Source organism: Carcharhinus amblyrhynchos, chromosome 34 (assembly GCF_965287045.1).
Source record: "Carcharhinus amblyrhynchos chromosome 34, sCarAmb.v2.hapA, whole genome shotgun sequence".
Lineage (NCBI taxonomy): Eukaryota > Metazoa > Chordata > Chondrichthyes > Carcharhiniformes > Carcharhinidae > Carcharhinus > Carcharhinus amblyrhynchos.
Window position 1 is genome coordinate 12,961,411 of NC_137357.1, and position 9,720 is coordinate 12,971,130.

The window sequence follows — 9,720 nt, forward strand, 5'->3', positions numbered from 1 at the left end:
CTGACCACTGCTGACAGCATTATTGCTTTCAGTGGAACTATTGTTCCTTCCCTCCCCTGTCAGGGCCTGCTGTATTTTGTCATTGAAACAAAATATAACCAAAAGCAAAACACATCCATCTTGTAAATTCAAAGTTTTAAAGTTAAAGTTTATTTATTAGTCACAAGTAAAGCTGACATTAACACTGCAATGTAGTTACTGTGCAATTCCCCGAGTCGCCTGTTCGGGTCAATGCACCCTATCAAGCATGTCTTTTGACTGTGAGAAGAAACCGGAGCACCCAGAGGAAACCCATGCAGAACGTGCAAATTCTACAAAAACACTGACCTAAGCCAGGAATTGAACCTGGGTCCCTGGTGCTGTGAGGCAGCAGTACTAACCACTGTGCTACTGCATGTTTTAAATGAGAAATACTTGTTAATCATACAGAGCTGTCTTCTATGGCAACAGCCCTGGCTGGCTTACATTCGTTCTAAAGTTACTATTGTGTTATTGTTCCTAAATCTATGGTTATGTGTTTTATAAGCCTATTCTAGCCTCCGACATCAAGCTCGATGGCCTATTTTGCACTGTAGGGATTCTGAATTTCATATCTACAATTCTGGCAAGTGGGTCAGTAACCACAGGTCATGTGTTTCAAATGAATGGCAAAAGAAGAGGAGAAATGAGGGGAAAAAGCTTCACATAGAGGATTGGTCAGACCAGGAGGGACTGGCTAAAAGACAACTGGCCTTGTATTGAGTTTACAGAACTCTGGGAGAAATGTTGGGTGCTTCATCAAGAAGCCAGCACAGAGAGGGGCCCAGTCAAGTGGCTTATTTATCTATGCTGTAAAATTCCATGATTCTAAGAGTGACTCACAATGGGGATTATTGATAATATCAATTGTCTGAAAGGTGACTCAGTGAGGGCAGTAAGAGAGTGTGAAATGAGAGAGGGAAGGGATTGATACACGATGTGGCTGCAGTTCAAGTCAAGCCTTGACATCAACAGGACCGGTTCCAGCAGGCACCCGATTTTCGGTGAAACCACCAATGACATCAGGAAACCAAGCCATAACTGCCGGATCATGAGCCAGGACATGTGGTGGGGTGCGATTGGCTCCTCTTTCACCGTGTTCCTTGGGGGCATGCTGTTTATCTTGTTGTACAGAGGCCTGCGGTACTCCTGGATGGTACTGACGCAAATATCCCGAGGCGAAAGACATTTGGTAAATTTGAAATGTTCGTTGATTGTGGTGTTTGCTCGAATTAAAGAAAAACAAAGTCTGACATTTAGATAGCGGTCTTTAGTTTCTCTAAGCTAAGAGATGGAGATGGCCTCTGGATAAATGTGGTGCTCTCACTGTGACTGCATTCTGAGTGCAGATAATGAGAAGAAACAACATCAATGGACTGGGCAGATGGGGAGAAACGTGTCAAACGGAATTTAATCTGGAGATGTGAGGGAATGCATTTGCACAGAGCAAACAAAACAATAAAGTGGCAAGATATTGAGATGTATGGAGGGCAGAGGGACCTTGGAGTCCACAGGACAGACAGATAAGGTGGTGAGGGAGCTGTTGGGGCAGTGAAATAAATTGGCCCCAGGGATCGGTGCTGGGGCCTCAGCTGTTTACCATTGACATAGATGATCTGGAGGAGGGGGCTGAGTGTAGGGTGACGAAATTTGCTGATGACATCAAGATGAGTGGAAAAGCAAATTGCATGGAGGGTGTGGAAAGTCTGCAGCAAGATCTGGTTAGGCTGAGTGAGTGGGCGAGGACCTGGCAGATGGAGTACAATGTTAGCAAATGTGAGGTTATCCACTTTGGTAGAAATAATAGTCGGAGGGATTATTATTTAAAGGACGAAAAGCTGCAGCATGCTACGGTGCAGAGGGACCTGGGGGTCCTTGTGCACGATTCGCAAAAATCCAGCCTGCAGGTGCAGCAGGTGATCAAGGAGGCAAATGGAATGTTGGCCTTTATCACGAGGGGGATAGAATATAAAAGCAGGGAGGTCTTGCTGCAACTGTACAGGGTACTGGTGAGGCCGCAGCTGGAGTATTGTGTGCAGTTTTGGTTGCCGCACTTGCAGAAGGATATATTAGCCTTGGAGGGAGTGCACAGAAGGTTCACCAGGCTGATACCGGAGATGAGGGGGTTAGCCTATGAAGAGAGATTGAATAGACTGGGTCTGTACTTGTTCGAGTTTAGAAGGCTGAGGTGAGATCTTATAGAGACATATCAGATAATGAAGGGGCTAGATAGGGTAGAGGTAGAGAGATTCTTCCCGCTTAGGAAGGATAGCAGGACTAGAGGGCACAGCCTCAAAATAAGGGGGGGTGCAGTTCAGATCGGAGTTGAGGAGGAACGTCTTCACTCAAAGGCTGGTGAATCTCTGGAATTCTCTGCCCGTTGGAAGCGGTGGAGGCTACCTCGCTGAATATATTTAAGTCACGGGTAGATGGGTTTCTGATAGACAAGGGAATTAAGGGTTACAGGGAGAAAGCAGGAAAGTGGAACTGATCCACTTCAGATCAGCCATGATCTTATTGAATGGCGGGGAAGGCTCGAAGGGCTAGATGGCCTACTCCTGCTCCTATTTCTTATGTTCATATGGCCCCCTCAGCTAGGATACATTAAATGGCACTCTGCATCCAATTTGTGACAAACAAGGTTTAGCGATTTGACAGTTTAAAAGGTGACACCACAGACTGTCCTGCCAGTACATAAAGTTATAGAGGTTTACAGCATGGGAACAGGCCCTTCGGCCCAACTTGTCCATATTACCCTTTTTTTAAAACCCCTAAGCTAGTCCCAGTTGCCTGCATTTGGCCCGTATCCTTGTATAGCCATCTTGCCCATGTACCTGTCTAAACGCTTTTTAAAAGAAAAAATTGTACCCAACTCTACTATTACCTCTGGCAGCTTGTTCCAGACACTCACCACCCTCTGTGTGTAAAAACTGCCCCTCTTCTGTATCTCTCCCCCCTCACCTTAAATCTATGCCCTCTCGTTGTAGACTCCCCTACCTTTGGGAAAAGATATTGACTACATGCTGTTTTTCCCCCTCATTATTTTCTCGACCTCTGTAAGATCGCCCCTCAGCCTCCTATGCTCTAGAAAAAAAAGTCCCAGTCTTTCCAGCCTCTCCCTATAACCCAAACCATCAAACCCTGGTTGAGCATTTTGCATATCAAAATCCGAGTGTTTTTGAAGGGTGTGAAATTATGGTTTTCTGAGGCCATTATGGAGTGTAAGCCAGCCCACCAGTTTAAAGACATTCAAACATACACCAAGACACAGCAGGAATAGGAACAAGGGCTCACCCATCAAGGCACCTCACGAATCTAAACATATGCAAATGTATTTCAATGTCTCTGGCTGGTTTAATGAAAGAACTTGGTAGCAGGTTATTATATAGAAATGGATTTCGATGTCTTTGCAATTTAAGAATCGATACAGTTGTGATTGTCTTTGTCTGGGTAACATCCAGTTGAATCAAACTATGTGAATGTACTGCGTACCTTCCAAGAAAGGTACAAATGTTGACACCTTTACACTGACTCTTCAGAGAAAGCGCTGGGATTGGGCCAGAAGCTTTGTCTCCACTGGTATTAATTGAAGCCAGATCGTGCCTCTGAGTGGGGAGTGCTTTCTGAATTTCTGCACACTACACAGCTATTCAGGATACATGCTGAGGGACTGAGTACAAGAACTGAGAGTGAATGCCAGAAATGCTTGAAACTCTAGCTAGAGCACAGCCAGGGTAAATGTACAGTTCTGGTCAAATGACAGGAAGGACATGATGGTGCTGGAGAAGCTGCAGAGAAGATTTCCAGCCAACTGCATAAGACTGCAGCCGAGAATGGGGAATATGAGGCCATAGGAATAAGTGAGGGGCGCCAAAAGTAAAATATTGCTGATGGTGCAAATCTAAATAAAAAATAGAAAATGCTACAAATATTCAGTTTGTCTGGCAGCTTACGTGGAGAGAAACAGAGTTTACATCTTTTGATCCAGTTTGCCACATAATCCTATATCCCACGGGCTTTTACTTTTCTGATCAATCTACCACGTGGAATCTTGTCAAACACCTTGTAAAAATCCATATACACTACATCTGCTGCACTACCCTCATCAACCCTTCTTGTCACTTCCTCAAAGAATTCAATCAGGTTTGTGAGACAAGACCTTCCTTTAACAAATCAATGCTGACCATCCTTAACTAGTCCATCCTTTCTATGTAAAAGTTAATCCAATCTCTGAGGACTGGTTCTACTAATCTGCTGAACACCGATGTCAGACTAACTGGCCTATCATTGTTGGCATTTCCTTTGATCCCTGGTTAAACAATGAAAGTATGTTTGCATTTCTCCAGTTCTGATGGCAAGTTATTGAACTGAAATGTGAACTCAGGGTTAATAATCAGGGAGTTAATAATCACGGGGGATTTAATAATCAGGGGGTTTAATAATCAGGGAGTTAATAATCAGGGGGGGTTTAATAATCAGGTGGTTTAATAATCAGGGGGTTAATAAACAGGCAGTTAAGAATCGGGGGGGGTTACAAATCGGGGTTATAATCAGGGGAGGTTAATAATCAGGGGGTTAATAATCAGGGGAGGTTAAAAATCAAGGGGTTAATAATCAGGGGAGGTTAATAATCGGGGGAGGCTAATAATTGGAGTGGGTTAATAATCGGGGGTTAATAATCAGGGGAGGTTAATAATCGGGGGGGTTAATAATCAGGGGAAGTTAATAATCGGGGGTTAATAATCAAGGGAGGTTAATAATCAGGGGAGGTAAATAATCAGGGGGTAATAATCAGGGGAAGTTAATAATCCGGGGTTAATAATCAGGGGAGGATAATAATCGGGGGTTAATAATCAGGGGGGTTACTAATCAGGGTTAATAATCGGGAGGTTAATAATCAGGGGAGGTTAATAATCGGGGGGTTACTAATTGGGGTTAATAATCAAGGGGGTTAATAATCGGGGAGGTTAATAATCCAGGGTTAATAATCAGGGGAGGATAATAATCGGGGGGGGTTAATAATCAGGGGAGGTTAATAATCAGGTGGGTAATCAAGGGGGTTAATAGTCATGGGGATTAATAATTGGGGGGTTAATAATCACAGGGCTAATAATCAGGGGGCTAACAATCGGTGGGCTAATAATCGGGGGTTAACAATTGGGGGGGTTAATAATCGGGGTTAATAAGCAGGAGCAGTTAAAAATCAGGGTTAATAATCGGGGTGGTTAAGAATCGGGGGGTTAATAAGCAGGAGTGGTTCATAATCAGGGGGTTAATAAGCAGGAGCGGTTAATAATCAGGGGGATTAATAATTGTGGGGATTGATAATCAGATTGAAAATAATAGAAAAGTGATCAGAGAGGCTGATAGGGAATTTTTTTGTTGAGGGGTGAGGGGGTCAATCTGATAGGAATCTGAAGAAACACTCTCGCCGCATTTTAGATAACTCGCAGAAGGACTTGAGCTGCTGGAACCCAAGCTGGAAAGTGAGTGGCAGTACAGAAGGATGGAGGGATGGAGTGACAGTGTGGAATGAATGAGTGGCAGTATAGAGCGATGCAGTGACGGTGTGGAGTGATGGGGGACAGAGTGGCAGTACAGAGGATGGGGTGACAACGTGGAATGATGGAGGGATGGAATAACAAGATGCAGGGATAGAAGGTTAAGAACATAAGAACTAGGAACAGGAGTCGGCCATCTGGCCACTCGAGCCTGCTCCGCCATTCAATAAGATCATGGCTGATCTTTTTGTGGACTCAGTTCCACTTACCCGCCCGCTCGCCACAACCCTTAATTCCTTTATTGTTCAAAAATTTACCGATCCTTGCCTTAAAAACATTCAATGAGGTAGCCTCAACTCTTCACTGGGCAGGGAATTCCACAGATTCGCAACCCTTTGTGTGAAGAAGTTTCTCCTCAACTCTGTCCTAAATCTGCCCCCCCCTTATTTTGAGGCTATGCCCCCTAGTTCTAGTTTCACCTGCCAGTGGAAACAACTTCCTTGTTTCTATCTTATCTATTCCCTTCATAATCTTATATGTTTCTATAAGATCTCCCCTCATTCTTCTGAATTCCAATGAGTATAGCCCCAGTCTACTCAGTCTCTCCTCATAAGCCAACCCTCTCAACTCCGGAATCAACCTAGTGAATCTCTTCTGCACCTCCTCCAGTGCCAGTATATCCTTTCTCAAGTAAGGAGATCAAAACTGTACACATTACCCCAGGTGTGGCCTCACCAGCACCTTATACAGCTGCAACATAATCTCGCTGTCTTTAAACTCCATCCTTCCAGCAACGAAGGACAAAATTCCATTTGTCTTCTGAATTACCTGCTGCACCTGCAAACCAACTCCTTGAGATTCCTGCACAAGGACACCCAGGTCCCTTTGCACAGCAGCATACTGCAATATTTTTATCATTTAAATAATAGTTCATTTTGCTGTTATTCCCTACCAAAATGGATGACCTTATATTTACCAACATTGTACTCCATCTGCCAGACCCTTGCCGACTCACTTTGACTATCTACATCCCTTTGCAGACTTTCAGATGGAGTGACAGTGCAGAGTGATGGAGGGATGCAGTGACAGCATGGAGTGATGGAGGGACAGGATGGAGTGATGGAGGGATAGAGTGAGGGTATGGAGTGATGGAGGGATAGAGTGACAGTACAGAGAAATGGATAAGGTAGGGGACCTTACTTTTGATATGTGAGAACCTTTTCAGGGCATCCCTCAATATAAGGGAGTGTTTTGGAAATACAGATGACATACTCAAGTCACTGGCATGGAACATTCTGATCCCGAGATGGTAATGCTAGCTGAGTGTGTTTGTAGTGAAACACTGATGTCATTGTAAGTTGGGGTATGCATCAGCCCACTGTGTGCTGAGTTCACTCTTCAAGCCAGCTGACTACATCTTGGACTGATTTCTCCCTTTCTTTCCCTTTGAACTAGTAGATGAGGAAGAAAAGCATGTTCAAGGCGCACGGAGTCTCTATCTCAAGAAAGTTCAGGGCCCGGCACCTTGTCCTCACGCAATTAACAAACAACTTGAGAGAAGAGGTATACACCCATCACATGTCGCTGCTGCACTTAGTGACAACAGGAAAAGAATCTGGTTTGACTGAGAACGTTTTACAACCTCAGCATGACCCTGTAGAAATGTAGAAAACACTTCCATATCCCACAAAGATCAACTGTATTTTAGTGATGTGCATTTCTGGAAAAATATTGGCATTGGGCCTAAGTTTACTAAAAGACATCCTTCAGGCAGTACAGTACTCTCTTGGTGCTGCACTGGGAAGTGTCAGCCTGGATTCTGGGCTGCAGTTTTTGCAGTTGGACTTAAACTCCCAATTTTCCAACACAGAGACCAGACTGCCACTCAAACATGGCTGACATTTCTATGATGTGGATATGCTGGCGTTGGACTGGGGTAAACACAGTAAAAAGTCTGACAACACCAGGTTTCAGTCCAACCAATTCATTTGATAGTAAACTCACTAGCTTTCAGGTTAGCCCCTTCGTCAGGTGAATGGAGAGTTCTGGCCTCAGACAGAGCATATAAAGCACAGACAGTTTACAGATTAGAATGCGAATCTTTACACCTAACCTGCTGTTCAAGTCTTAAAGTGGCTAACAATGTGAGTGGAAGGAGCACCGATCACAGGTTAAAGAGATGTGTATTGTCTCCAGACAGTACAGTAAGTGAGGTTTTGCAAACCCAGGCAAGTCATGGGGGTTACAGATAGTGCTTTATATGCTCTGTCTGAGGCCAGAACTCTCCATTCACCTGACGAAGGGGCGAACTCGAAAGCTAGTGAGTTTACTATCAAATAAATCGGTTGGACTGAAACCTGGTGTTGTCAGACTTTTTCCTGACATTTCCATCTCATGGCTGTGGCCAGTTTCACTACAGTCGGTTATAAAGGGGCTGCGATAAATGTTAAACTTGCTGCTTTGAATAGTGCCATTGTCAGGCAAAGATATTTGCAATGAGTTCAGGAGCCCAGCTCAGAACCACATCATTCCCAGGGACTGTTTGAAGATGAGCAAGCTCTCTTCTTTGCTGCAGGCTTTTGAGATTGCTGATGGAGTGAATGGCTGCTAGAGGCTCAGGGTACCTGCCCACTACATTCAGGGAAAATTACACTGACACCAACATGCCCCATTTACCCAGCAAGGACTGTACTGTTAGACTGAGAGCCAAGAGGTGAGTGAAAGAGAAAGTGAAAAAGAGAGAGAGAGAGAGAGATGGACAGAGAGAGAGATAAAGAGAGCTTGTGTGACAGAGAAACTGACAAAAAGAGTGAGTGAAAAGAGAGATTGAGCGACATATATGGAGGGAGAGATGGACAGAGAGAGATAAAGAGAGCTTGTGTGAGAGAGAAATGGACAGAGAAGTGAGTTAGTGAAGAGAGAGAGAGATGGAGGGACACATGTAGGGAAAGATGGACAGAGAGAGATAAAGAGAGCTCGTGTGAGAGAGAAACGGACAGAGAGAGTGAAAAGACAGACAGAGACACATGGAGGGAGAGATGGACAGAGAGAGTTAAAGAAAGCTCATGTGAGAGAGAGAAATGGACAAAGAGAGTGAGTGAAAAGAGAGATGGAGAGACACATGTAGGGAGGGATGGATAGAGAGAGAGAAAGATAAAGAGAGCTCGTGAGAGAGAGAGAGAGAGAGAGAGAGAGAGAGAGGAATGGATACAGAAGAAAGTGGGTGAAAAGAGAGATGGAGCGACACATGTAGGGAGAGATGGATAGAGAGTGAGAAAGGAATGGACAGAGAAGAGAGTGAGTTCCCACAAACAGTGCATGAAGTGAACATTCTGTTGTCTGGGACTCCAACAGGACAAGTGGAAAGCAACTCTCAGCTTCTACACTCCTCAATGTCCCTCTTCTCCAGCTGCCTCCAGGAATTAAAAACTGATCTCCAGCACATTGCTGTGAGCAAAACGCTGGAGGAAAATCATTGGGCCAGAAGAGAAATTTGTCCCGAAAAGGCCGAGTATTTTTATTTATGTTCCAAAAGTAGAGAGGTCTTGCTGCAGCTGTATAGGACATTGGTGAGGCCGCAGCTGGAGTACTGTGTGCGGTTTTGGTCGCCGTACTTACGCAAGGATATTTTGGCCTTGGAGGGAGTGCAGAGGAGGTTTATTAGGCTGATACCGGAGTTGAGGGGGTTGAGCTATGAAGAGAGGCTGAATAAACTAGGCTTGTACTCGTCAGAGTTTAGAAGAATGAGGGGAGATCTCATTGAGACGTATAAGATGATGAATGGGATGGATAGGATAGAGGTGGAGAGGCTCTTCCCGCTCAGAAAGGACAGTAGGACTAGGGGGCACAGCCTCAAGATAAAGGGGGGGCAGTTTAGAACGGAGTTGAGGAGGAACTTCTTCACTCAAAGGGTGGTGAATCTCTGGAATTCTCTGCCCGTTGAGGTGGTGGAGGCTGCCTCGCTAAATATTTTTAAGACGCGGGTTGATGGGTTTTTGATAAGCGAGGGGATTAAGGGTTATGGGGAGAGGGGGGGAATGTGGAACTGATCCACGACAGATCAGCCATGATCTTATTGAATGGCGGGGCAGGCTCGAAGGGCTGGATGGCCTACTCCTGCTCCTATTTCTTATGTTAAAAGTTTAACTGATCGCCAAGGATTATCTAACCAGGTAATGAAGGGTCAAATTGTTTCCTGATT